Consider the following 27,951-nt stretch of genomic DNA (forward strand, 5'->3'; position numbering starts at 1 on the left):
TCCTTGTGGAGTCTCCTGGGTCCTGATATTTCCATAAATCCTGGTGGAGTCTACTCAGTATTGATATTTTCATAAATGCTTGTAGAGTCCCCTCAGTCCTGATATTTGCATAAATCCTTGTAGAGTCTCCTCAGTCCTAATTTTTTCATAAATCCTTCTAGAGTGTCCTTGTTCCTGATATTTTCATAAATCCTTTTAGAGTCTTCTCAGTCTTGATAATTTCATAAATCTTTGTAGAGTATCCTGAGTCCTGATATTTTCATAAATAATTGTGTACAGTCTTCTCAGTCCTGGTAATTTAATAAATCCTTGTAGAGTCTCCTCAGTCCTGATATTTTCATAAATCCTGGTGGAGTCTACACAGTATTGATATTTTCATAAATGCTTGTAGAGTCCCCGCAGTACTGATATTTTCATAAATCCTTGTAGAGTCTCCTCAGTCCTGATTTTTTCATAAATCTTTGTCGAGTATCCTGAGTCCTGATATTTTCATAAATAATTGTATACAGTCTCCTCAGTCCTGGTAATTTAATAAATCCTTGTAGAGTCTCCTCAGTCCTGATATTTTAATAAATTCTTTTAGAGTCTCCTCAGTCTTGATAGTTTCATAATTCTTTGTAGAGTATCTTGAGTCCTGATATTTTCATAAATAATTGTATACAGTCTCCTCAGTCCTGGTAATTTAATAAATCCTTGTAGAATCTCCACAGTCCTGATATTTTCATAAATACTGTTGGAGTCTACTCAGTACTGATATTTTCATAAATGCTTGTAAAGTCTCCTCAGTACTGATGTTTTCTTAAATCCTTGTGGAGTCTCCTGGGTCCTGATATTTCCATATATCCTGGTGGAGTCTACTCAGTATTGATATTTTCATAAATCCTTGTAAAGTCTCCTCAGTCCTGATATTTTCATAAATTCTTGTAGATTCTCCTCGGTCTTGATATTTTCATAAATCCTTGTAGAGTCTCCTCAATCTTGATAATTTCATAAATCTTTGTAGAGTGTCTAGAGTTCTGATATTTTCATAAATAATTGTATACAGTCTCCTCAGTCCTGGTAATTTAATGAATACTTGTAGAGTCTCCTCAGTCCTGACATTTTCATAAATCATTGTAAAGACTCCTCAGTCCTGATATTTTCATAAATCCTTGTAGAGTCTCCTCAGTCCTGTTATTTTCATAAATCCTTGTAAAGTCTCCTCAGTCCTGATATTTTCATAAATCCTTGTAGAGTCTCCTCAATCTTGAGAATTTCATAAATCTTTGCAGAGTATCCTGAGTCCTGATATTTTCATAAATAATTGTGTACAGTCTTCTCAGTCCTGGTAATTTAATAAATCCTTGTAGAGTGTCCTCAGTCCTGATATTTTCATAAATCCTGGTGGAGTCTACACAGTATTGATATTTTCATAAATGCTTGTAGAATCGCCGCAGTCCTGATATTTTCATAAATCCTTTTGGAGTCTCCTCAGTCCTGATTTTTTCATAAATCTTTGTCGAGTATCCTGAGTCCTGATATTTTCATAAATAATTGTATACAGTCTCCTCAGTCCTGGTAATTTAATAAATCCTTGTAGAGTCTCCTCAGTCCTGATATTTTAATAAATCATTTTAGAGTCTCCTCAGTCTTGATAGTTTCATAATTCTTTGTAGAGTATCTTGAGTCCTGATATTTTCATAAATAATTGTATACGGTCTCCTCAGTCCTGGTAATTTCATAAATCCTTGTAGAGTCTCCTCAGTCCTGATATTTTCATAAATACTGGTGGAGTCTACTCAGTACTGATATTTTCATAAATGCTTGTAAAGTCTCCTCAGTCCTGATATTTTCTTAAATCATTGTGGAGTCTCCTGGGTCCTGATATTTCCATAAATCCTGGTGGAGTCTACTCAGTATTGATATTTTCATAAATGCTTGTAGAGTCCCCTCAGTCCTGATATTTTCATAAATCCTTGTAAAGTCTCCTCAGTCCTGATATTTTCATAAATTCTTGTAGATTCTCCTCGGTCCTGATATTTTCATAAATCCTTGTAGAATCTCATAAATCTTGATAATTTCATAAATCTTTGTAGAGTGTCTAGAGTCCTGATATTTTCATAAATAATTGTATACAGTCTCCTCAGTCCTGGTAATTTAATGAATCCTTGTAGAGTCTCCTCATTCCTGACATTTTCATAAATCATTGTAAAGACTCCTCAGTCCTGATATTTTCATAAATCCTTGTAGAGTCTCCTCAGTCCTGATATTTTCATAAATCCTTGTAGAGTCTCCTCAATCTTGAGAATTTCATAAATCTTTGTAGAGTATCCTGAGTCCTGATATTTTCATAAATAATTGTATACAGTCTTCTCAGTCCTGGTAATTTAATAAATCCTTGTAGAGTCTCCTCAGTCCTGATATTTTCATAAATCCTGGTGGAGTCTACACAGTATTGATATTTTCATAAATGCTTGTAGAGTCCCCGCAGTTCTGATATTTTCATAAATCCTTGTAGAGTCTCCTCAGTCCTGATTTTTTCATAAATCCTTGTAGAGTGTCCTCGGTCCTGATATTTTCATAAATCCTTTTAGAGTCTCCTCAGACTTGATAATTTCATAAACCTTTGTAGAGTATCCTGATTCCTGATATTTTCATAAATAATTGTATACAGTCTCCTCAGTCCTGATTTTTTCATAAATCCTTGTAGAGTGTCCTCGGTCCTGATATTTTCATAAATCCTTTTAGAGTCTCCTCTGACTTGATAATTTCATAAACCTTTGTAGAGTATCCTGATTCCTGATATTTTCATAAATAATTGTACACAGTCTCCTCAGTCCTGATATTTTCATAAATCCATGTAGAGTCTCCTCAATCTTGATAATTTCATAAATCTTTGTAGAGTATCCTGAGTCCTGATATTTTCATAAATAATTGTATACACTCTTCTCAGTCCTGGTAATTTAATAAATCTTTGTAGAGACTCCTCAGTCCTGATATTTACATAAATCCTGGTGGAGTCTACTCAGTACTGATATTTTCATAAATGCTTGTAAAGTCTCCTCAGTCCTGATATTTGCATAAATCCTTGTAGAGTCTTCTCAGTCCTGATATTTGCATAAATCCTTGTAGAGTCTCCTCAGTCTTGATAATTTCATAAATCTTTGTAGTATATCCTGAGTCCTGATATTTTCATAAATAATTGTATTCAGTCTCCTCAGTCCTGGTAATTTAATAAATCCTTGTAGAATCTCCTCAGTCCTGATATTTTCATAAATCCTGGTGGAGTGGACTGAGTACTGATATTTTCATAAATGCTTGTAGAGTCCCCGCAGTTCTGATATTTTCATAAATCCTTGTCGAGTCTCCTCAGTCCTGATATTTGCATAAATCCTTGTAGAGTCTCCTCAGTCCTGATTTTTTCATAAATCCTTGTAGAGTGTCCTCGGTCCTGATATATTCAAAATTCCTTTCAGAGTCTCCTCAGACTTGATAATTGCATAAACCTTTGTAGAGTATCCTGATTCCTGATATTTTCATAAATAATTGTATACAGTCTCCTCAGTCCTGATTTTTTCAGAAATCCTTGTAGAGTGTCCTCGGTGCTGATATTTTCATAAATCCTTTTAGAGTCTCCTCAGTCTTGATAATTTCATAAATCTTTGTAGTGTATAATGAGTCCTGATATTTTCATAAATAATTATATACAGTTTCCTCAGTCGTGGTAATTTAATAAATCCTTGTAGAGTCTCCTCAGTCCTGATATTTTCATAAATCCTGGTGGAGTCTACACAGTATTGATATTTTCATAAATGCTTGTAGAGTCCCCGCAGTCCTGATATTTTCATAAATCCTTGTAGAGTCTCCTCAGTCCTGATTTTTTCATAAATCTTTGTCGAGTATCCTGAGTCCTGATATTTTCATAAATAATTGTATACAGTCTCCTCAGTCCTGGTAATTTAATAAATCCTTGTAGAGTCTCCTCAGTCCTGATATTTTAATAAATTCTTTTAGAGTCTCCTCAGTCTTGATAGTTTCATAATTCTTTGTAGAGTATCTTGAGTCCTGATATTTTCATAAATAATTGTATACAGTCTCCTCAGTCCTGGTAATTTAATAAATCCTTGTAGAATCTCCACAGTCCTGATATTTTCATAAATACTGGTGGAGTCTACTCAGTACTGATATTTTCATAAATGCTTGTAAAGTCTCCTCAGTCCTGATGTTTTCTTAAATCCTTGTGGAGTCTCCTGGGTCCTGATATTTCCATAAATCCTGGTGGAGTCTACTCAGTATTGATATTTTCATAAATCCTTGTAAAGTCCCCTCAGTCCTGATATTTTCATAAATTCTTGTAGATTCTCCTCGGTCTTGATATTTTCATAAATCCTTGTAGAGTCTCCTCAATCTTGATAATTTCATAAATCTTTGTAGAGTGTCTAGAGTTCTGATATTTTCATAAATAATTGTATACAGTCTCCTCAGTCCTGGTAATTTAATGAATACTTGTAGAGTCTCCTCAGTCCTGACATTTTCATAAATCATTGTAAAGACTCCTCAGTCCTGATATTTTCATAAATCCTTGTAGAGTCTCCTCAGTCCTGTTATTTTCATAAATCCTTGTAAAGTCTCCTCAGTCCTGATATTTTCATAAATCCTTGTAGAGTCTCCTCAATCTTGAGAATTTCATAAATCTTTGTAGAGTATCCTGAGTCCTGATATTTTCATAAATAATTGTATACAGTCTTCTCAGTCCTGGTAATTTAATAAATCCTTGTAGAGTCTCCTCAGTCCTGATATTTTAATAAATTCTTTTAGATTCTCCTCAGTCCTGATATTTTCATAAATCCTGGTGGAGTCAACACAGTATTGATATTTTCATAAATGCTTGTAGAGTCCCCGCAGTCCTGATATTTTCATAAATCCTTGTAGAGTCTCCTCAGTCCTGATTTTTTCATAAATCTTTGTCGAGTATCCTGAGTCCTGATGATTTCATAAATAATTGTATACAGTCTCCTCAGTCCTGGTAATTTAATAAATCCTTGTAGAGTCTCCTCAGTCCTGATATTTTAATAAATTCTTTTAGAGTCTCCTCAGTCTTGATAGTTTCATAATTCTTTGTAGAGTATCTTGAGTCCTGATATTTTCATAAATAATTGTATACAGTCTCCTCAGTCCTGGTAATTTAATAAATCCTTGTAGAGTCTCCTGAGTCCTGATATTTTCATAAATACTGGTTGAGTCTACTCAGTACTGATATTTTCATAAATGCTTGTAAAGTCTCCTCAGTCCTGATAATTTCTTAAATCCTTGTGGAGTCTCCTGGGTCCTGATATTTGCATAAATCCTTGTAGAGTCTACTCAGTCCTGATATTTGCATAAATCCTTGTAGAGTCTCCTCAGTCTTGATAATTTCATAAACCTTTGTAGAGTATCCTGATTCCTGATATTTTCATAAATAATTGTACACAGTCTCCTCAGTCCTGATATTTTCATAAATCCTTGTAGAGTCTCCTCAATCTTGATAATTTCATAAATCTTTGTAGAGTATCCTGAGTCCTGATATTTTCATAAATAATTGTATACAGTCTTCTCAGTCCTGGTAATTTAATAAATCCTTGTAGAGTCTCCTCAGTCCTGATATTTTCATAAATCCTGGTGGAGTCTACTCAGTACTGATATTTTGATAAATGCTTGTAGAGTCCCCTCAGTCCTGATATTTTCATAAATCCTTGTAAAGTCTCCTCAGTCCTGATATTTGCATAAATCCTTGTAGAGTCTACTCGGTCCTGATATTTGCATAAATCCTTGTAGAGTCTCCTCAGTCCTAATTTTTTCATAAATCCTTCTAGAGTGTCCTCGTTCCTGATATTTTCATAAATCCTTTTAGAGTCTTCTCAGTCTTGATAATTTCATAAATCTTTGTAGAGTATCCTGAGTCCTGATATTTTCATAAATAATTGTGTACAGTCTTCTCAGTCCTGGTAATTTAATAAATCCTTGTAGAGTCTCCTCAGTCCTGATATTTTCATAAATCCTGGTGGAGTCTACACAGTATTGATATTTTCATAAATGCTTGTAGAGTCCCCGCAGTCCTGATATTTTCATAAATCCTTGTAGAGTCTCCTCAGTCCTGATTTTTTCATAAATCTTTGTCGAGTATCCTGAGTCCTGATATTTTCATAAATAATTGTATACAGTCTCCTCAGTCCTGGTAATTTAATAAATCCTTGTAGAGTCTCCTCAGTCCTGATATTTTAATAAATCCTTTTAGAGTCTCCTCAGTCTTGATAGTTTCATAATTCTTTGTAGAGTATCTTGAGTCCTGATATTTTCATAAATAATTGTATACAGTCTCCTCAGTCCTGGTAATTTAATAAATCCTTGTAGAGTCTCCTCAGTCCTGATATTTTCATAAATACTGGTGGAGTCTACTCAGTACTGATATTTTCACAAATGCTTGTAAAGTCTCCTCAGTCCTGATATTTTCTTAAATCCTTGTGGAGTCTCCTGGGTCCTGATATTTCCATAAATCCTGGTGGAGTCTACTCAGTATTGATATTTTCATAAATGCTTGTAGAGTCCCCTCAGTCCTGATATTTGCATAAATCCTTGTAGAGTCTCCTCAGTCCTAATTTTTTCATAAATCCTTCTAGAGTGTCCTTGTTCCTGATATTTTCATAAATCCTTTTAGAGTCTTCTCAGTCTTGATAATTTCATAAATCTTTGTAGAGTATCCTGAGTCCTGATATTTTCATAAATAATTGTGTACAGTCTTCTCAGTCCTGGTAATTTAATAAATCCTTGTAGAGTCTCCTCAGTCCTGATATTTTCATAAATCCTGGTGGAGTCTACACAGTATTGATATTTTCATAAATGCTTGTAGAGTCCCCGCAGTACTGATATTTTCATAAATCCTTGTAGAGTCTCCTCAGTCCTGATTTTTTCATAAATCTTTGTCGAGTATCCTGAGTCCTGATATTTTCATAAATAATTGTATACAGTCTCCTCAGTCCTGGTAATTTAATAAATCCTTGTAGAGTCTCCTCAGTCCTGATATTTTAATAAATTCTTTTAGAGTCTCCTCAGTCTTGATAGTTTCATAATTCTTTGTAGAGTATCTTGAGTCCTGATATTTTCATAAATAATTGTATACAGTCTCCTCAGTCCTGGTAATTTAATAAATCCTTGTAGAGTCTCCTCAGTCCTGATATTTTCATAAATACTGGTGGAGTCTACTCAGTACTGATATTTTCACAAATGCTTGTAAAGTCTCCTCAGTCCTGATATTTTCTTAAATCCTTGTGGAGTCTCCTGGGTCCTGATATTTCCATAAATCCTGGTGGAGTCTACTCAGTATTGATATTTTCATAAATGCTTGTAGAGTCCCCTCAGTCCTGATATTTGCATAAATCCTTGTAGAGTCTCCTCAGTCCTAATTTTTTCATAAATCCTTCTAGAGTGTCCTTGTTCCTGATATTTTCATAAATCCTTTTAGAGTCTTCTCAGTCTTGATAATTTCATAAATCTTTGTAGAGTATCCTGAGTCCTGATATTTTCATAAATAATTGTGTACAGTCTTCTCAGTCCTGGTAATTTAATAAATCCTTGTAGAGTCTCCTCAGTCCTGATATTTTCATAAATCCTGGTGGAGTCTACACAGTATTGATATTTTCATAAATGCTTGTAGAGTCCCCGCAGTACTGATATTTTCATAAATCCTTGTAGAGTCTCCTCAGTCCTGATTTTTTCATAAATCTTTGTCGAGTATCCTGAGTCCTGATATTTTCATAAATAATTGTATACAGTCTCCTCAGTCCTGGTAATTTAATAAATCCTTGTAGAGTCTCCTCAGTCCTGATATTTTAATAAATTCTTTTAGAGTCTCCTCAGTCTTGATAGTTTCATAATTCTTTGTAGAGTATCTTGAGTCCTGATATTTTCATAAATAATTGTATACAGTCTCCTCAGTCCTGGTAATTTAATAAATCCTTGTAGAATCTCCACAGTCCTGATATTTTCATAAATACTGTTGGAGTCTACTCAGTACTGATATTTTCATAAATGCTTGTAAAGTCTCCTCAGTACTGATGTTTTCTTAAATCCTTGTGGAGTCTCCTGGGTCCTGATATTTCCATATATCCTGGTGGAGTCTACTCAGTATTGATATTTTCATAAATCCTTGTAAAGTCTCCTCAGTCCTGATATTTTCATAAATTCTTGTAGATTCTCCTCGGTCTTGATATTTTCATAAATCCTTGTAGAGTCTCCTCAATCTTGATAATTTCATAAATCTTTGTAGAGTGTCTAGAGTTCTGATATTTTCATAAATAATTGTATACAGTCTCCTCAGTCCTGGTAATTTAATGAATACTTGTAGAGTCTCCTCAGTCCTGACATTTTCATAAATCATTGTAAAGACTCCTCAGTCCTGATATTTTCATAAATCCTTGTAGAGTCTCCTCAGTCCTGTTATTTTCATAAATCCTTGTAAAGTCTCCTCAGTCCTGATATTTTCATAAATCCTTGTAGAGTCTCCTCAATCTTGAGAATTTCATAAATCTTTGCAGAGTATCCTGAGTCCTGATATTTTCATAAATAATTGTGTACAGTCTTCTCAGTCCTGGTAATTTAATAAATCCTTGTAGAGTGTCCTCAGTCCTGATATTTTCATAAATCCTGGTGGAGTCTACACAGTATTGATATTTTCATAAATGCTTGTAGAATCGCCGCAGTCCTGATATTTTCATAAATCCTTTTGGAGTCTCCTCAGTCCTGATTTTTTCATAAATCTTTGTCGAGTATCCTGAGTCCTGATATTTTCATAAATAATTGTATACAGTCTCCTCAGTCCTGGTAATTTAATAAATCCTTGTAGAGTCTCCTCAGTCCTGATATTTTAATAAATCATTTTAGAGTCTCCTCAGTCTTGATAGTTTCATAATTCTTTGTAGAGTATCTTGAGTCCTGATATTTTCATAAATAATTGTATACGGTCTCCTCAGTCCTGGTAATTTCATAAATCCTTGTAGAGTCTCCTCAGTCCTGATATTTTCATAAATACTGGTGGAGTCTACTCAGTACTGATATTTTCATAAATGCTTGTAAAGTCTCCTCAGTCCTGATATTTTCTTAAATCATTGTGGAGTCTCCTGGGTCCTGATATTTCCATAAATCCTGGTGGAGTCTACTCAGTATTGATATTTTCATAAATGCTTGTAGAGTCCCCTCAGTCCTGATATTTTCATAAATCCTTGTAAAGTCTCCTCAGTCCTGATATTTTCATAAATTCTTGTAGATTCTCCTCGGTCCTGATATTTTCATAAATCCTTGTAGAATCTCATAAATCTTGATAATTTCATAAATCTTTGTAGAGTGTCTAGAGTCCTGATATTTTCATAAATAATTGTATACAGTCTCCTCAGTCCTGGTAATTTAATGAATCCTTGTAGAGTCTCCTCATTCCTGACATTTTCATAAATCATTGTAAAGACTCCTCAGTCCTGATATTTTCATAAATCCTTGTAGAGTCTCCTCAGTCCTGATATTTTCATAAATCCTTGTAGAGTCTCCTCAATCTTGAGAATTTCATAAATCTTTGTAGAGTATCCTGAGTCCTGATATTTTCATAAATAATTGTATACAGTCTTCTCAGTCCTGGTAATTTAATAAATCCTTGTAGAGTCTCCTCAGTCCTGATATTTTCATAAATCCTGGTGGAGTCTACACAGTATTGATATTTTCATAAATGCTTGTAGAGTCCCCGCAGTCCTGATATTTTCATAAATCCTTGTAGAGTCTCCTCAGTCCTGATTTTTTCATAAATCTTTGTCGAGTATCCTGAGTCCTGATATTTTCATAAATAATTGTATACAGTCTCCTCAGTCCTGGTAATTTAATAAATCCTTGTAGAGTCTCCTCAGTCCTGATATTTTAATAAATCCTTTTAGAGTCTCCTCAGTCTTGATAGTTTCATAATTCTTTGTAGAGTATCTTGAGTCCTGATATTTTCATAAATAATTGTATACAGTCTCCTCAGTCCTGGTAATTTAATAAATCCTTGTAGAGTCTCCTCAGTCCTGATATTTTCATAAATACTGGTGGAGTCTACTCAGTACTGATATTTTCACAAATGCTTGTAAAGTCTCCTCAGTCCTGATATTTTCTTAAATCCTTGTGGAGTCTCCTGGGTCCTGATATTTCCATAAATCCTGGTGGAGTCTACTCAGTATTGATATTTTCATAAATGCTTGTAGAGTCCCCTCAGTCCTGATATTTGCATAAATCCTTGTAGAGTCTCCTCAGTCCTAATTTTTTCATAAATCCTTCTAGAGTGTCCTTGTTCCTGATATTTTCATAAATCCTTTTAGAGTCTTCTCAGTCTTGATAATTTCATAAATCTTTGTAGAGTATCCTGAGTCCTGATATTTTCATAAATAATTGTGTACAGTCTTCTCAGTCCTGGTAATTTAATAAATCCTTGTAGAGTCTCCTCAGTCCTGATATTTTCATAAATCCTGGTGGAGTCTACACAGTATTGATATTTTCATAAATGCTTGTAGAGTCCCCGCAGTACTGATATTTTCATAAATCCTTGTAGAGTCTCCTCAGTCCTGATTTTTTCATAAATCTTTGTCGAGTATCCTGAGTCCTGATATTTTCATAAATAATTGTATACAGTCTCCTCAGTCCTGGTAATTTAATAAATCCTTGTAGAGTCTCCTCAGTCCTGATATTTTAATAAATTCTTTTAGAGTCTCCTCAGTCTTGATAGTTTCATAATTCTTTGTAGAGTATCTTGAGTCCTGATATTTTCATAAATAATTGTATACAGTCTCCTCAGTCCTGGTAATTTAATAAATCCTTGTAGAGTCTCCTCAGTCCTGATATTTTCATAAATACTGGTGGAGTCTACTCAGTACTGATATTTTCACAAATGCTTGTAAAGTCTCCTCAGTCCTGATATTTTCTTAAATCCTTGTGGAGTCTCCTGGGTCCTGATATTTCCATAAATCCTGGTGGAGTCTACTCAGTATTGATATTTTCATAAATGCTTGTAGAGTCCCCTCAGTCCTGATATTTGCATAAATCCTTGTAGAGTCTCCTCAGTCCTAATTTTTTCATAAATCCTTCTAGAGTGTCCTTGTTCCTGATATTTTCATAAATCCTTTTAGAGTCTTCTCAGTCTTGATAATTTCATAAATCTTTGTAGAGTATCCTGAGTCCTGATATTTTCATAAATAATTGTGTACAGTCTTCTCAGTCCTGGTAATTTAATAAATCCTTGTAGAGTCTCCTCAGTCCTGATATTTTCATAAATCCTGGTGGAGTCTACACAGTATTGATATTTTCATAAATGCTTGTAGAGTCCCCGCAGTACTGATATTTTCATAAATCCTTGTAGAGTCTCCTCAGTCCTGATTTTTTCATAAATCTTTGTCGAGTATCCTGAGTCCTGATATTTTCATAAATAATTGTATACAGTCTCCTCAGTCCTGGTAATTTAATAAATCCTTGTAGAGTCTCCTCAGTCCTGATATTTTAATAAATTCTTTTAGAGTCTCCTCAGTCTTGATAGTTTCATAATTCTTTGTAGAGTATCTTGAGTCCTGATATTTTCATAAATAATTGTATACAGTCTCCTCAGTCCTGGTAATTTAATAAATCCTTGTAGAATCTCCACAGTCCTGATATTTTCATAAATACTGTTGGAGTCTACTCAGTACTGATATTTTCATAAATGCTTGTAAAGTCTCCTCAGTACTGATGTTTTCTTAAATCCTTGTGGAGTCTCCTGGGTCCTGATATTTCCATATATCCTGGTGGAGTCTACTCAGTATTGATATTTTCATAAATCCTTGTAAAGTCTCCTCAGTCCTGATATTTTCATAAATTCTTGTAGATTCTCCTCGGTCTTGATATTTTCATAAATCCTTGTAGAGTCTCCTCAATCTTGATAATTTCATAAATCTTTGTAGAGTGTCTAGAGTTCTGATATTTTCATAAATAATTGTATACAGTCTCCTCAGTCCTGGTAATTTAATGAATACTTGTAGAGTCTCCTCAGTCCTGACATTTTCATAAATCATTGTAAAGACTCCTCAGTCCTGATATTTTCATAAATCCTTGTAGAGTCTCCTCAGTCCTGTTATTTTCATAAATCCTTGTAAAGTCTCCTCAGTCCTGATATTTTCATAAATCCTTGTAGAGTCTCCTCAATCTTGAGAATTTCATAAATCTTTGCAGAGTATCCTGAGTCCTGATATTTTCATAAATAATTGTGTACAGTCTTCTCAGTCCTGGTAATTTAATAAATCCTTGTAGAGTGTCCTCAGTCCTGATATTTTCATAAATCCTGGTGGAGTCTACACAGTATTGATATTTTCATAAATGCTTGTAGAATCGCCGCAGTCCTGATATTTTCATAAATCCTTTTGGAGTCTCCTCAGTCCTGATTTTTTCATAAATCTTTGTCGAGTATCCTGAGTCCTGATATTTTCATAAATAATTGTATACAGTCTCCTCAGTCCTGGTAATTTAATAAATCCTTGTAGAGTCTCCTCAGTCCTGATATTTTAATAAATCATTTTAGAGTCTCCTCAGTCTTGATAGTTTCATAATTCTTTGTAGAGTATCTTGAGTCCTGATATTTTCATAAATAATTGTATACGGTCTCCTCAGTCCTGGTAATTTCATAAATCCTTGTAGAGTCTCCTCAGTCCTGATATTTTCATAAATACTGGTGGAGTCTACTCAGTACTGATATTTTCATAAATGCTTGTAAAGTCTCCTCAGTCCTGATATTTTCTTAAATCATTGTGGAGTCTCCTGGGTCCTGATATTTCCATAAATCCTGGTGGAGTCTACTCAGTATTGATATTTTCATAAATGCTTGTAGAGTCCCCTCAGTCCTGATATTTTCATAAATCCTTGTAAAGTCTCCTCAGTCCTGATATTTTCATAAATTCTTGTAGATTCTCCTCGGTCCTGATATTTTCATAAATCCTTGTAGAATCTCATAAATCTTGATAATTTCATAAATCTTTGTAGAGTGTCTAGAGTCCTGATATTTTCATAAATAATTGTATACAGTCTCCTCAGTCCTGGTAATTTAATGAATCCTTGTAGAGTCTCCTCATTCCTGACATTTTCATAAATCATTGTAAAGACTCCTCAGTCCTGATATTTTCATAAATCCTTGTAGAGTCTCCTCAGTCCTGATATTTTCATAAATCCTTGTAGAGTCTCCTCAATCTTGAGAATTTCATAAATCTTTGTAGAGTATCCTGAGTCCTGATATTTTCATAAATAATTGTATACAGTCTTCTCAGTCCTGGTAATTTAATAAATCCTTGTAGAGTCTCCTCAGTCCTGATATTTTCATAAATCCTGGTGGAGTCTACACAGTATTGATATTTTCATAAATGCTTGTAGAGTCCCCGCAGTTCTGATATTTTCATAAATCCTTGTAGAGTCTCCTCAGTCCTGATTTTTTCATAAATCCTTGTAGAGTGTCCTCGGTCCTGATATTTTCATAAATCCTTTTAGAGTCTCCTCAGACTTGATAATTTCATAAACCTTTGTAGAGTATCCTGATTCCTGATATTTTCATAAATAATTGTATACAGTCTCCTCAGTCCTGATTTTTTCATAAATCCTTGTAGAGTGTCCTCGGTCCTGATATTTTCATAAATCCTTTTAGAGTCTCCTCTGACTTGATAATTTCATAAACCTTTGTAGAGTATCCTGATTCCTGATATTTTCATAAATAATTGTACACAGTCTCCTCAGTCCTGATATTTTCATAAATCCATGTAGAGTCTCCTCAATCTTGATAATTTCATAAATCTTTGTAGAGTATCCTGAGTCCTGATATTTTCATAAATAATTGTATACACTCTTCTCAGTCCTGGTAATTTAATAAATCTTTGTAGAGACTCCTCAGTCCTGATATTTACATAAATCCTGGTGGAGTCTACTCAGTACTGATATTTTCATAAATGCTTGTAAAGTCTCCTCAGTCCTGATATTTGCATAAATCCTTGTAGAGTCTTCTCAGTCCTGATATTTGCATAAATCCTTGTAGAGTCTCCTCAGTCTTGATAATTTCATAAATCTTTGTAGTATATCCTGAGTCCTGATATTTTCATAAATAATTGTATTCAGTCTCCTCAGTCCTGGTAATTTAATAAATCCTTGTAGAATCTCCTCAGTCCTGATATTTTCATAAATCCTGGTGGAGTGGACTGAGTACTGATATTTTCATAAATGCTTGTAGAGTCCCCGCAGTTCTGATATTTTCATAAATCCTTGTCGAGTCTCCTCAGTCCTGATATTTGCATAAATCCTTGTAGAGTCTCCTCAGTCCTGATTTTTTCATAAATCCTTGTAGAGTGTCCTCGGTCCTGATATATTCAAAATTCCTTTCAGAGTCTCCTCAGACTTGATAATTGCATAAACCTTTGTAGAGTATCCTGATTCCTGATATTTTCATAAATAATTGTATACAGTCTCCTCAGTCCTGATTTTTTCAGAAATCCTTGTAGAGTGTCCTCGGTGCTGATATTTTCATAAATCCTTTTAGAGTCTCCTCAGTCTTGATAATTTCATAAATCTTTGTAGTGTATAATGAGTCCTGATATTTTCATAAATAATTATATACAGTTTCCTCAGTCGTGGTAATTTAATAAATCCTTGTAGAGTCTCCTCAGTCCTGATATTTTCATAAATCCTGGTGGAGTCTACACAGTATTGATATTTTCATAAATGCTTGTAGAGTCCCCGCAGTCCTGATATTTTCATAAATCCTTGTAGAGTCTCCTCAGTCCTGATTTTTTCATAAATCTTTGTCGAGTATCCTGAGTCCTGATATTTTCATAAATAATTGTATACAGTCTCCTCAGTCCTGGTAATTTAATAAATCCTTGTAGAGTCTCCTCAGTCCTGATATTTTAATAAATTCTTTTAGAGTCTCCTCAGTCTTGATAGTTTCATAATTCTTTGTAGAGTATCTTGAGTCCTGATATTTTCATAAATAATTGTATACAGTCTCCTCAGTCCTGGTAATTTAATAAATCCTTGTAGAATCTCCACAGTCCTGATATTTTCATAAATACTGGTGGAGTCTACTCAGTACTGATATTTTCATAAATGCTTGTAAAGTCTCCTCAGTCCTGATGTTTTCTTAAATCCTTGTGGAGTCTCCTGGGTCCTGATATTTCCATAAATCCTGGTGGAGTCTACTCAGTATTGATATTTTCATAAATCCTTGTAAAGTCCCCTCAGTCCTGATATTTTCATAAATTCTTGTAGATTCTCCTCGGTCTTGATATTTTCATAAATCCTTGTAGAGTCTCCTCAATCTTGATAATTTCATAAATCTTTGTAGAGTGTCTAGAGTTCTGATATTTTCATAAATAATTGTATACAGTCTCCTCAGTCCTGGTAATTTAATGAATACTTGTAGAGTCTCCTCAGTCCTGACATTTTCATAAATCATTGTAAAGACTCCTCAGTCCTGATATTTTCATAAATCCTTGTAGAGTCTCCTCAGTCCTGTTATTTTCATAAATCCTTGTAAAGTCTCCTCAGTCCTGATATTTTCATAAATCCTTGTAGAGTCTCCTCAATCTTGAGAATTTCATAAATCTTTGTAGAGTATCCTGAGTCCTGATATTTTCATAAATAATTGTATACAGTCTTCTCAGTCCTGGTAATTTAATAAATCCTTGTAGAGTCTCCTCAGTCCTGATATTTTAATAAATTCTTTTAGATTCTCCTCAGTCCTGATATTTTCATAAATCCTGGTGGAGTCAACACAGTATTGATATTTTCATAAATGCTTGTAGAGTCCCCGCAGTCCTGATATTTTCATAAATCCTTGTAGAGTCTCCTCAGTCCTGATTTTTTCATAAATCTTTGTCGAGTATCCTGAGTCCTGATGATTTCATAAATAATTGTATACAGTCTCCTCAGTCCTGGTAATTTAATAAATCCTTGTAGAGTCTCCTCAGTCCTGATATTTTAATAAATTCTTTTAGAGTCTCCTCAGTCTTGATAGTTTCATAATTCTTTGTAGAGTATCTTGAGTCCTGATATTTTCATAAATAATTGTATACAGTCTCCTCAGTCCTGGTAATTTAATAAATCCTTGTAGAGTCTCCTGAGTCCTGATATTTTCATAAATACTGGTTGAGTCTACTCAGTACTGATATTTTCATAAATGCTTGTAAAGTCTCCTCAGTCCTGATAATTTCTTAAATCCTTGTGGAGTCTCCTGGGTCCTGATATTTGCATAAATCCTTGTAGAGTCTACTCAGTCCTGATATTTGCATAAATCCTTGTAGAGTCTCCTCAGTCTTGATAATTTCATAAACCTTTGTAGAGTATCCTGATTCCTGATATTTTCATAAATAATTGTACACAGTCTCCTCAGTCCTGATATTTTCATAAATCCTTGTAGAGTCTCCTCAATCTTGATAATTTCATAAATCTTTGTAGAGTATCCTGAGTCCTGATATTTTCATAAATAATTGTATACAGTCTTCTCAGTCCTGGTAATTTAATAAATCCTTGTAGAGTCTCCTCAGTCCTGATATTTTCATAAATCCTGGTGGAGTCTACTCAGTACTGATATTTTGATAAATGCTTGTAGAGTCCCCTCAGTCCTGATATTTTCATAAATCCTTGTAAAGTCTCCTCAGTCCTGATATTTGCATAAATCCTTGTAGAGTCTACTCGGTCCTGATATTTGCATAAATCCTTGTAGAGTCTCCTCAGTCCTAATTTTTTCATAAATCCTTCTAGAGTGTCCTCGTTCCTGATATTTTCATAAATCCTTTTAGAGTCTTCTCAGTCTTGATAATTTCATAAATCTTTGTAGAGTATCCTGAGTCCTGATATTTTCATAAATAATTGTGTACAGTCTTCTCAGTCCTGGTAATTTAATAAATCCTTGTAGAGTCTCCTCAGTCCTGATATTTTCATAAATCCTGGTGGAGTCTACACAGTATTGATATTTTCATAAATGCTTGTAGAGTCCCCGCAGTCCTGATATTTTCATAAATCCTTGTAGAGTCTCCTCAGTCCTGATTTTTTCATAAATCTTTGTCGAGTATCCTGAGTCCTGATGATTTCATAAATAATTGTATACAGTCTCCTCAGTCCTGGTAATTTAATAAATCCTTGTAGAGTCTCCTCAGTCCTGATTTTTTCATAAATCTTTGTCGAGTATCCTGAGTCCTGATATTTTCATAAATAATTGTATACAGTCTCCTCAGTCCTGGTAATTTAATAAATCCTTGTAGAGTCTCCTCAGTCCTGATATTTTAATAAATCCTTTTAGAGTCTCCTCAGTCTTGATAGTTTCATAATTCTTTGTAGAGTATCTTGAGTCCTGATATTTTCATAAATAATTGTATACAGTCTCCTCAGTCCTGGTAATTTAATAAATCCTTGTAGAGTCTCCTCAGTCCTGATATTTTCATAAATACTGGTGGAGTCTACTCAGTACTGATATTTTCACAAATGCTTGTAAAGTCTCCTCAGTCCTGATATTTTCTTAAATCCTTGTGGAGTCTCCTGGGTCCTGATATTTCCATAAATCCTGGTGGAGTCTACTCAGTATTGATATTTTCATAAATGCTTGTAGAGTCCCCTCAGTCCTGATATTTGCATAAATCCTTGTAGAGTCTCCTCAGTCCTAATTTTTTCATAAATCCTTCTAGAGTGTCCTTGTTCCTGATATTTTCATAAATCCTTTTAGAGTCTTCTCAGTCTTGATAATTTCATAAATCTTTGTAGAGTATCCTGAGTCCTGATATTTTCATAAATAATTGTGTACAGTCTTCTCAGTCCTGGTAATTTAATAAATCCTTGTAGAGTCTCCTCAGTCCTGATATTTTCATAAATCCTGGTGGAGTCTACACAGTATTGATATTTTCATAAATGCTTGTAGAGTCCCCGCAGTACTGATATTTTCATAAATCCTTGTAGAGTCTCCTCAGTCCTGATTTTTTCATAAATCTTTGTCGAGTATCCTGAGTCCTGATATTTTCATAAATAATTGTATACAGTCTCCTCAGTCCTGGTAATTTAATAAATCCTTGTAGAGTCTCCTCAGTCCTGATATTTTAATAAATTCTTTTAGAGTCTCCTCAGTCTTGATAGTTTCATAATTCTTTGTAGAGTATCTTGAGTCCTGATATTTTCATAAATAATTGTATACAGTCTCCTCAGTCCTGGTAATTTAATAAATCCTTGTAGAATCTCCACAGTCCTGATATTTTCATAAATACTGTTGGAGTCTACTCAGTACTGATATTTTCATAAATGCTTGTAAAGTCTCCTCAGTACTGATGTTTTCTTAAATCCTTGTGGAGTCTCCTGGGTCCTGATATTTCCATATATCCTGGTGGAGTCTACTCTGTATTGATATTTTCATAAATCCTTGTAAAGTCTCCTCAGTCCTGATATTTTCATAAATTCTTGTAGATTCTCCTCGGTCTTGATATTTTCATAAATCCTTGTAGAGTCTCCTCAATCTTGATAATTTCATAAATCTTTGTAGAGTGTCTAGAGTTCTGATATTTTCATAAATAATTGTATACAGTCTCCTCAGTCCTGGTAATTTAATGAATACTTGTAGAGTCTCCTCAGTCCTGACATTTTCATAAATCATTGTAAAGACTCCTCAGTCCTGATATTTTCATAAATCCTTGTAGAGTCTCCTCAGTCCTGTTATTTTCATAAATCCTTGTAAAGTCTCCTCAGTCCTGATATTTTCATAAATCCTTGTAGAGTCTCCTCAATCTTGAGAATTTCATAAATCTTTGCAGAGTATCCTGAGTCCTGATATTTTCATAAATAATTGTGTACAGTCTTCTCAGTCCTGGTAATTTAATAAATCCTTGTAGAGTGTCCTCAGTCCTGATATTTTCATAAATCCTGGTGGAGTCTACACAGTATTGATATTTTCATAAATGCTTGTAGAATCGCCGCAGTCCTGATATTTTCATAAATCCTTTTGGAGTCTCCTCAGTCCTGATTTTTTCATAAATCTTTGTCGAGTATCCTGAGTCCTGATATTTTCATAAATAATTGTATACAGTCTCCTCAGTCCTGGTAATTTAATAAATCCTTGTAGAGTCTCCTCAGTCCTGATATTTTAATAAATCATTTTAGAGTCTCCTCAGTCTTGATAGTTTCATAATTCTTTGTAGAGTATCTTGAGTCCTGATATTTTCATAAATAATTGTATACGGTCTCCTCAGTCCTGGTAATTTCATAAATCCTTGTAGAGTCTCCTCAGTCCTGATATTTTCATAAATACTGGTGGAGTCTACTCAGTACTGATATTTTCATAAATGCTTGTAAAGTCTCCTCAGTCCTGATATTTTCTTAAATCATTGTGGAGTCTCCTGGGTCCTGATATTTCCATAAATCCTGGTGGAGTCTACTCAGTATTGATATTTTCATAAATGCTTGTAGAGTCCCCTCAGTCCTGATATTTTCATAAATCCTTGTAAAGTCTCCTCAGTCCTGATATTTTCATAAATTCTTGTAGATTCTCCTCGGTCCTGATATTTTCATAAATCCTTGTAGAATCTCATAAATCTTGATAATTTCATAAATCTTTGTAGAGTGTCTAGAGTCCTGATATTTTCATAAATAATTGTATACAGTCTCCTCAGTCCTGGTAATTTAATGAATCCTTGTAGAGTCTCCTCATTCCTGACATTTTCATAAATCATTGTAAAGACTCCTCAGTCCTGATATTTTCATAAATCCTTGTAGAGTCTCCTCAGTCCTGATATTTTCATAAATCCTTGTAGAGTCTTCTCAGTCTTGATAATTTCATAAATCTTTGTAGAGTATCCTGAGTCCTGATATTTTCATAAATAATTGTGTACAGTCTTCTCAGTCCTGGTAATTTAATAAATCCTTGTAGAGTCTCCTCAGTCCTGATATTTTCATAAATCCTGGTGGAGTCTACACAGTATTGATATTTTCATAAATGCTTGTAGAGTCCCCGCAGTACTGATATTTTCATAAATCCTTGTAGAGTCTCCTCAGTCCTGATTTTTTCATAAATCTTTGTCGAGTATCCTGAGTCCTGATATTTTCATAAATAATTGTATACAGTCTCCTCAGTCCTGGTAATTTAATAAATCCTTGTAGAGTCTCCTCAGTCCTGATATTTTAATAAATTCTTTTAGAGTCTCCTCAGTCTTGATAGTTTCATAATTCTTTGTAGAGTATCTTGAGTCCTGATATTTTCATAAATAATTGTATACAGTCTCCTCAGTCCTGGTAATTTAATAAATCCTTGTAGAATCTCCACAGTCCTGATATTTTCATAAATACTGTTGGAGTCTACTCAGTACTGATATTTTCATAAATGCTTGTAAAGTCTCCTCAGTACTGATGTTTTCTTAAATCCTTGTGGAGTCTCCTGGGTCCTGATATTTCCATATATCCTGGTGGAGTCTACTCAGTATTGATATTTTCATAAATCCTTGTAAAGTCTCCTCAGTCCTGATATTTTCATAAATTCTTGTAGATTCTCCTCGGTCTTGATATTTTCATAAATCCTTGTAGAGTCTCCTCAATCTTGATAATTTCATAAATCTTTGTAGAGTGTCTAGAGTTCTGATATTTTCATAAATAATTGTATACAGTCTCCTCAGTCCTGGTAATTTAATGAATACTTGTAGAGTCTCCTCAGTCCTGACATTTTCATAAATCATTGTAAAGACTCCTCAGTCCTGATATTTTCATAAATCCTTGTAGAGTCTCCTCAGTCCTGTTATTTTCATAAATCCTTGTAAAGTCTCCTCAGTCCTGATATTTTCATAAATCCTTGTAGAGTCTCCTCAATCTTGAGAATTTCATAAATCTTTGCAGAGTATCCTGAGTCCTGATATTTTCATAAATAATTGTGTACAGTCTTCTCAGTCCTGGTAATTTAATAAATCCTTGTAGAGTGTCCTCAGTCCTGATATTTTCATAAATCCTGGTGGAGTCTACACAGTATTGATATTTTCATAAATGCTTGTAGAATCGCCGCAGTCCTGATATTTTCATAAATCCTTTTGGAGTCTCCTCAGTCCTGATTTTTTCATAAATCTTTGTCGAGTATCCTGAGTCCTGATATTTTCATAAATAATTGTATACAGTCTCCTCAGTCCTGGTAATTTAATAAATCCTTGTAGAGTCTCCTCAGTCCTGATATTTTAATAAATCATTTTAGAGTCTCCTCAGTCTTGATAGTTTCATAATTCTTTGTAGAGTATCTTGAGTCCTGATATTTTCATAAATAATTGTATACGGTCTCCTCAGTCCTGGTAATTTCATAAATCCTTGTAGAGTCTCCTCAGTCCTGATATTTTCATAAATACTGGTGGAGTCTACTCAGTACTGATATTTTCATAAATGCTTGTAAAGTCTCCTCAGTCCTGATATTTTCTTAAATCATTGTGGAGTCTCCTGGGTCCTGATATTTCCATAAATCCTGGTGGAGTCTACTCAGTATTGATATTTTCATAAATGCTTGTAGAGTCCCCTCAGTCCTGATATTTTCATAAATCCTTGTAAAGTCTCCTCAGTCCTGATATTTTCATAAATTCTTGTAGATTCTCCTCGGTCCTGATATTTTCATAAATCCTTGTAGAATCTCATAAATCTTGATAATTTCATAAATCTTTGTAGAGTGTCTAGAGTCCTGATATTTTCATAAATAATTGTATACAGTCTCCTCAGTCCTGGTAATTTAATGAATCCTTGTAGAGTCTCCTCATTCCTGACATTTTCATAAATCATTGTAAAGACTCCTCAGTCCTGATATTTTCATAAATCCTTGTAGAGTCTCCTCAGTCCTGATATTTTCATAAATCCTTGTAGAGTCTCCTCAATCTTGAGAATTTCATAAATCTTTGTAGAGTATCCTGAGTCCTGATATTTTCATAAATAATTGTATACAGTCTTCTCAGTCCTGGTAATTTAATAAATCCTTGTAGAGTCTCCTCAGTCCTGATATTTTCATAAATCCTGGTGGAGTCTACACAGTATTGATATTTTCATAAATGCTTGTAGAGTCCCCGCAGTTCTGATATTTTCATAAATCCTTGTAGAGTCTCCTCAGTCCTGATTTTTTCATAAATCCTTGTAGAGTGTCCTCGGTCCTGATATTTTCATAAATCCTTTTAGAGTCTCCTCAGACTTGATAATTTCATAAACCTTTGTAGAGTATCCTGATTCCTGATATTTTCATAAATAATTGTATACAGTCTCCTCAGTCCTGATTTTTTCATAAATCCTTGTAGAGTGTCCTCGGTCCTGATATTTTCATAAATCCTTTTAGAGTCTCCTCTGACTTGATAATTTCATAAACCTTTGTAGAGTATCCTGATTCCTGATATTTTCATAAATAATTGTACACAGTCTCCTCAGTCCTGATATTTTCATAAATCCATGTAGAGTCTCCTCAATCTTGATAATTTCATAAATCTTTGTAGAGTATCCTGAGTCCTGATATTTTCATAAATAATTGTATACACTCTTCTCAGTCCTGGTAATTTAATAAATCTTTGTAGAGACTCCTCAGTCCTGATATTTACATAAATCCTGGTGGAGTCTACTCAGTACTGATATTTTCATAAATGCTTGTAAAGTCTCCTCAGTCCTGATATTTGCATAAATCCTTGTAGAGTCTTCTCAGTCCTGATATTTGCATAAATCCTTGTAGAGTCTCCTCAGTCTTGATAATTTCATAAATCTTTGTAGTATATCCTGAGTCCTGATATTTTCATAAATAATTGTATTCAGTCTCCTCAGTCCTGGTAATTTAATAAATCCTTGTAGAATCTCCTCAGTCCTGATATTTTCATAAATCCTGGTGGAGTGGACTGAGTACTGATATTTTCATAAATGCTTGTAGAGTCCCCGCAGTTCTGATATTTTCATAAATCCTTGTCGAGTCTCCTCAGTCCTGATATTTGCATAAATCCTTGTAGAGTCTCCTCAGTCCTGATTTTTTCATAAATCCTTGTAGAGTGTCCTCGGTCCTGATATATTCAAAATTCCTTTCAGAGTCTCCTCAGACTTGATAATTGCATAAACCTTTGTAGAGTATCCTGATTCCTGATATTTTCATAAATAATTGTATACAGTCTCCTCAGTCCTGATTTTTTCAGAAATCCTTGTAGAGTGTCCTCGGTGCTGATATTTTCATAAATCCTTTTAGAGTCTCCTCAGTCTTGATAATTTCATAAATCTTTGTAGTGTATAATGAGTCCTGATATTTTCATAAATAATTATATACAGTTTCCTCAGTCGTGGTAATTTAATAAATCCTTGTAGAGTCTCCTCAGTCCTGATATTTTCATAAATCCTGGTGGAGTCTACACAGTATTGATATTTTCATAAATGCTTGTAGAGTCCCCGCAGTCCTGATATTTTCATAAATCCTTGTAGAGTCTCCTCAGTCCTGATTTTTTCATAAATCTTTGTCGAGTATCCTGAGTCCTGATATTTTCATAAATAATTGTATACAGTCTCCTCAGTCCTGGTAATTTAATAAATCCTTGTAGAGTCTCCTCAGTCCTGATATTTTAATAAATTCTTTTAGAGTCTCCTCAGTCTTGATAGTTTCATAATTCTTTGTAGAGTATCTTGAGTCCTGATATTTTCATAAATAATTGTATACAGTCTCCTCAGTCCTGGTAATTTAATAAATCCTTGTAGAATCTCCACAGTCCTGATATTTTCATAAATACTGGTGGAGTCTACTCAGTACTGATATTTTCATAAATGCTTGTAAAGTCTCCTCAGTCCTGATGTTTTCTTAAATCCTTGTGGAGTCTCCTGGGTCCTGATATTTCCATAAATCCTGGTGGAGTCTACTCAGTATTGATATTTTCATAAATCCTTGTAAAGTCCCCTCAGTCCTGATATTTTCATAAATTCTTGTAGATTCTCCTCGGTCTTGATATTTTCATAAATCCTTGTAGAGTCTCCTCAATCTTGATAATTTCATAAATCTTTGTAGAGTGTCTAGAGTTCTGATATTTTCATAAATAATTGTATACAGTCTCCTCAGTCCTGGTAATTTAATGAATACTTGTAGAGTCTCCTCAGTCCTGACATTTTCATAAATCATTGTAAAGACTCCTCAGTCCTGATATTTTCATAAATCCTTGTAGAGTCTCCTCAGTCCTGTTATTTTCATAAATCCTTGTAAAGTCTCCTCAGTCCTGATATTTTCATAAATCCTTGTAGAGTCTCCTCAATCTTGAGAATTTCATAAATCTTTGTAGAGTATCCTGAGTCCTGATATTTTCATAAATAATTGTATACAGTCTTCTCAGTCCTGGTAATTTAATAAATCCTTGTAGAGTCTCCTCAGTCCTGATATTTTAATAAATTCTTTTAGATTCTCCTCAGTCCTGATATTTTCATAAATCCTGGTGGAGTCAACACAGTATTGATATTTTCATAAATGCTTGTAGAGTCCCCGCAGTCCTGATATTTTCATAAATCCTTGTAGAGTCTCCTCAGTCCTGATTTTTTCATAAATCTTTGTCGAGTATCCTGAGTCCTGATGATTTCATAAATAATTGTATACAGTCTCCTCAGTCCTGGTAATTTAATAAATCCTTGTAGAGTCTCCTCAGTCCTGATATTTTAATAAATTCTTTTAGAGTCTCCTCAGTCTTGATAGTTTCATAATTCTTTGTAGAGTATCTTGAGTCCTGATATTTTCATAAATAATTGTATACAGTCTCCTCAGTCCTGGTAATTTAATAAATCCTTGTAGAGTCTCCTGAGTCCTGATATTTTCATAAATACTGGTTGAGTCTACTCAGTACTGATATTTTCATAAATGCTTGTAAAGTCTCCTCAGTCCTGATAATTTCTTAAATCCTTGTGGAGTCTCCTGGGTCCTGATATTTGCATAAATCCTTGTAGAGTCTACTCAGTCCTGATATTTGCATAAATCCTTGTAGAGTCTCCTCAGTCTTGATAATTTCATAAACCTTTGTAGAGTATCCTGATTCCTGATATTTTCATAAATAATTGTACACAGTCTCCTCAGTCCTGATATTTTCATAAATCCTTGTAGAGTCTCCTCAATCTTGATAATTTCATAAATCTTTGTAGAGTATCCTGAGTCCTGATATTTTCATAAATAATTGTATACAGTCTTCTCAGTCCTGGTAATTTAATAAATCCTTGTAGAGTCTCCTCAGTCCTGATATTTTCATAAATCCTGGTGGAGTCTACTCAGTACTGATATTTTGATAAATGCTTGTAGAGTCCCCTCAGTCCTGATATTTTCATAAATCCTTGTAAAGTCTCCTCAGTCCTGATATTTGCATAAATCCTTGTAGAGTCTACTCGGTCCTGATATTTGCATAAATCCTTGTAGAGTCTCCTCAGTCCTAATTTTTTCATAAATCCTTCTAGAGTGTCCTCGTTCCTGATATTTTCATAAATCCTTTTAGAGTCTTCTCAGTCTTGATAATTTCATAAATCTTTGTAGAGTATCCTGAGTCCTGATATTTTCATAAATAATTGTGTACAGTCTTCTCAGTCCTGGTAATTTAATAAATCCTTGTAGAGTCTCCTCAGTCCTGATATTTTCATAAATCCTGGTGGAGTCTACACAGTATTGATATTTTCATAAATGCTTGTAGAGTCCCCGCAGTCCTGATATTTTCATAAATCCTTGTAGAGTCTCCTCAGTCCTGATTTTTTCATAAATCTTTGTCGAGTATCCTGAGTCCTGATATTTTCATAAATAATTGTATACAGTCTCCTCAGTCCTGGTAATTTAATAAATCCTTGTAGAGTCTCCTCAGTCCTGATATTTTAATAAATCCTTTTAGAGTCTCCTCAGTCTTGATAGTTTCATAATTCTTTGTAGAGTATCTTGAGTCCTGATATTTTCATAAATAATTGTATACAGTCTCCTCAGTCCTGGTAATTTAATAAATCCTTGTAGAGTCTCCTCAGTCCTGATATTTTCATAAATACTGGTGGAGTCTACTCAGTACTGATATTTTCACAAATGCTTGTAAAGTCTCCTCAGTCCTGATATTTTCTTAAATCCTTGTGGAGTCTCCTGGGTCCTGATATTTCCATAAATCCTGGTGGAGTCTACTCAGTATTGATATTTTCATAAATGCTTGTAGAGTCCCCTCAGTCCTGATATTTGCATAAATCCTTGTAGAGTCTCCTCAGTCCTAATTTTTTCATAAATCCTTCTAGAGTGTCCTTGTTCATGATATTTTCATAAATCCTTTTAGAGTCTTCTCAGTCTTGATAATTTCATAAATCTTTGTAGAGTATCCTGAGTCCTGATATTTTCATAAATAATTGTGTACAGTCTTCTCAGTCCTGGTAATTTAATAAATCCTTGTAGAGTCTCCTCAGTCCTGATATTTTCATAAATCCTGGTGGAGTCTACACAGTATTGATATTTTCATAAATGCTTGTAGAGTCCCCGCAGTACTGATATTTTCATAAATCCTTGTAGAGTCTCCTCAGTCCTGATTTTTTCATAAATCTTTGTCGAGTATCCTGAGTCCTGATATTTTCATAAATAATTGTATACAGTCTCCTCAGTCCTGGTAATTTAATAAATCCTTGTAGAGTCTCCTCAGTCCTGATATTTTAATAAATTCTTTTAGAGTCTCCTCAGTCTTGATAGTTTCATAATTCTTTGTAGAGTATCTTGAGTCCTGATATTTTCATAAATAATTGTATACAGTCTCCTCAGTCCTGGTAATTTAATAAATCCTTGTAGAATCTCCACAGTCCTGATATTTTCATAAATACTGTTGGAGTCTACTCAGTACTGATATTTTCATAAATGCTTGTAAAGTCTCCTCAGTACTGATGTTTTCTTAAATCCTTGTGGAGTCTCCTGGGTCCTGATATTTCCATATATCCTGGTGGAGTCTACTCAGTATTGATATTTTCATAAATCCTTGTAAAGTCTCCTCAGTCCTGATATTTTCATAAATTCTTGTAGATTCTCCTCGGTCTTGATATTTTCATAAATCCTTGTAGAGTCTCCTCAATCTTGATAATTTCATAAATCTTTGTAGAGTGTCTAGAGTTCTGATATTTTCATAAATAATTGTATACAGTCTCCTCAGTCCTGGTAATTTAATGAATACTTGTAGAGTCTCCTCAGTCCTGACATTTTCATAAATCATTGTAAAGACTCCTCAGTCCTGATATTTTCATAAATCCTTGTAGAGTCTCCTCAGTCCTGTTATTTTCATAAATCCTTGTAAAGTCTCCTCAGTCCTGATATTTTCATAAATCCTTGTAGAGTCTCCTCAATCTTGAGAATTTCATAAATCTTTGCAGAGTATCCTGAGTACTGATATTTTCATAAATAATTGTGTACAGTCTTCTCAGTCCTGGTAATTTAATAAATCCTTGTAGAGTGTCCTCAGTCCTGATATTTTCATAAATCCTGGTGGAGTCTACACAGTATTGATATTTTCATAAATGCTTGTAGAATCCCCGCAGTCCTGATATTTTCATAAATCCTTTTGGAGTCTCCTCAGTCCTGATTTTTTCATAAATCTTTGTCGAGTATCCTGAGTCCTGATATTTTCATAAATAATTGTATACAGTCTCCTCAGTCCTGGTAATTTAATAAATCCTTGTAGAGTCTCCTCAGTCCTGATATTTTAATAAATCATTTTAGAGTCTCCTCAGTCTTGATAGTTTCATAATTCTTTGTAGAGTATCTTGAGTCCTGATATTTTCATAAATAATTGTATACGGTCTCCTCAGTCCTGGTAATTTCATAAATCCTTGTAGAGTCTCCTCAGTCCTGATATTTTCATAAATACTGGTGGAGTCTACTCAGTACTGATATTTTCATAAATGCTTGTAAAGTCTCCTCAGTCCTGATATTTTCTTAAATCATTGTGGAGTCTCCTGGGTCCTGAT

The sequence above is a fragment of the Narcine bancroftii genome, chromosome 9 (assembly GCF_036971445.1).
Source record: "Narcine bancroftii isolate sNarBan1 chromosome 9, sNarBan1.hap1, whole genome shotgun sequence".
In the NCBI taxonomy this organism is placed as follows: Eukaryota; Metazoa; Chordata; class Chondrichthyes; order Torpediniformes; family Narcinidae; genus Narcine; species Narcine bancroftii.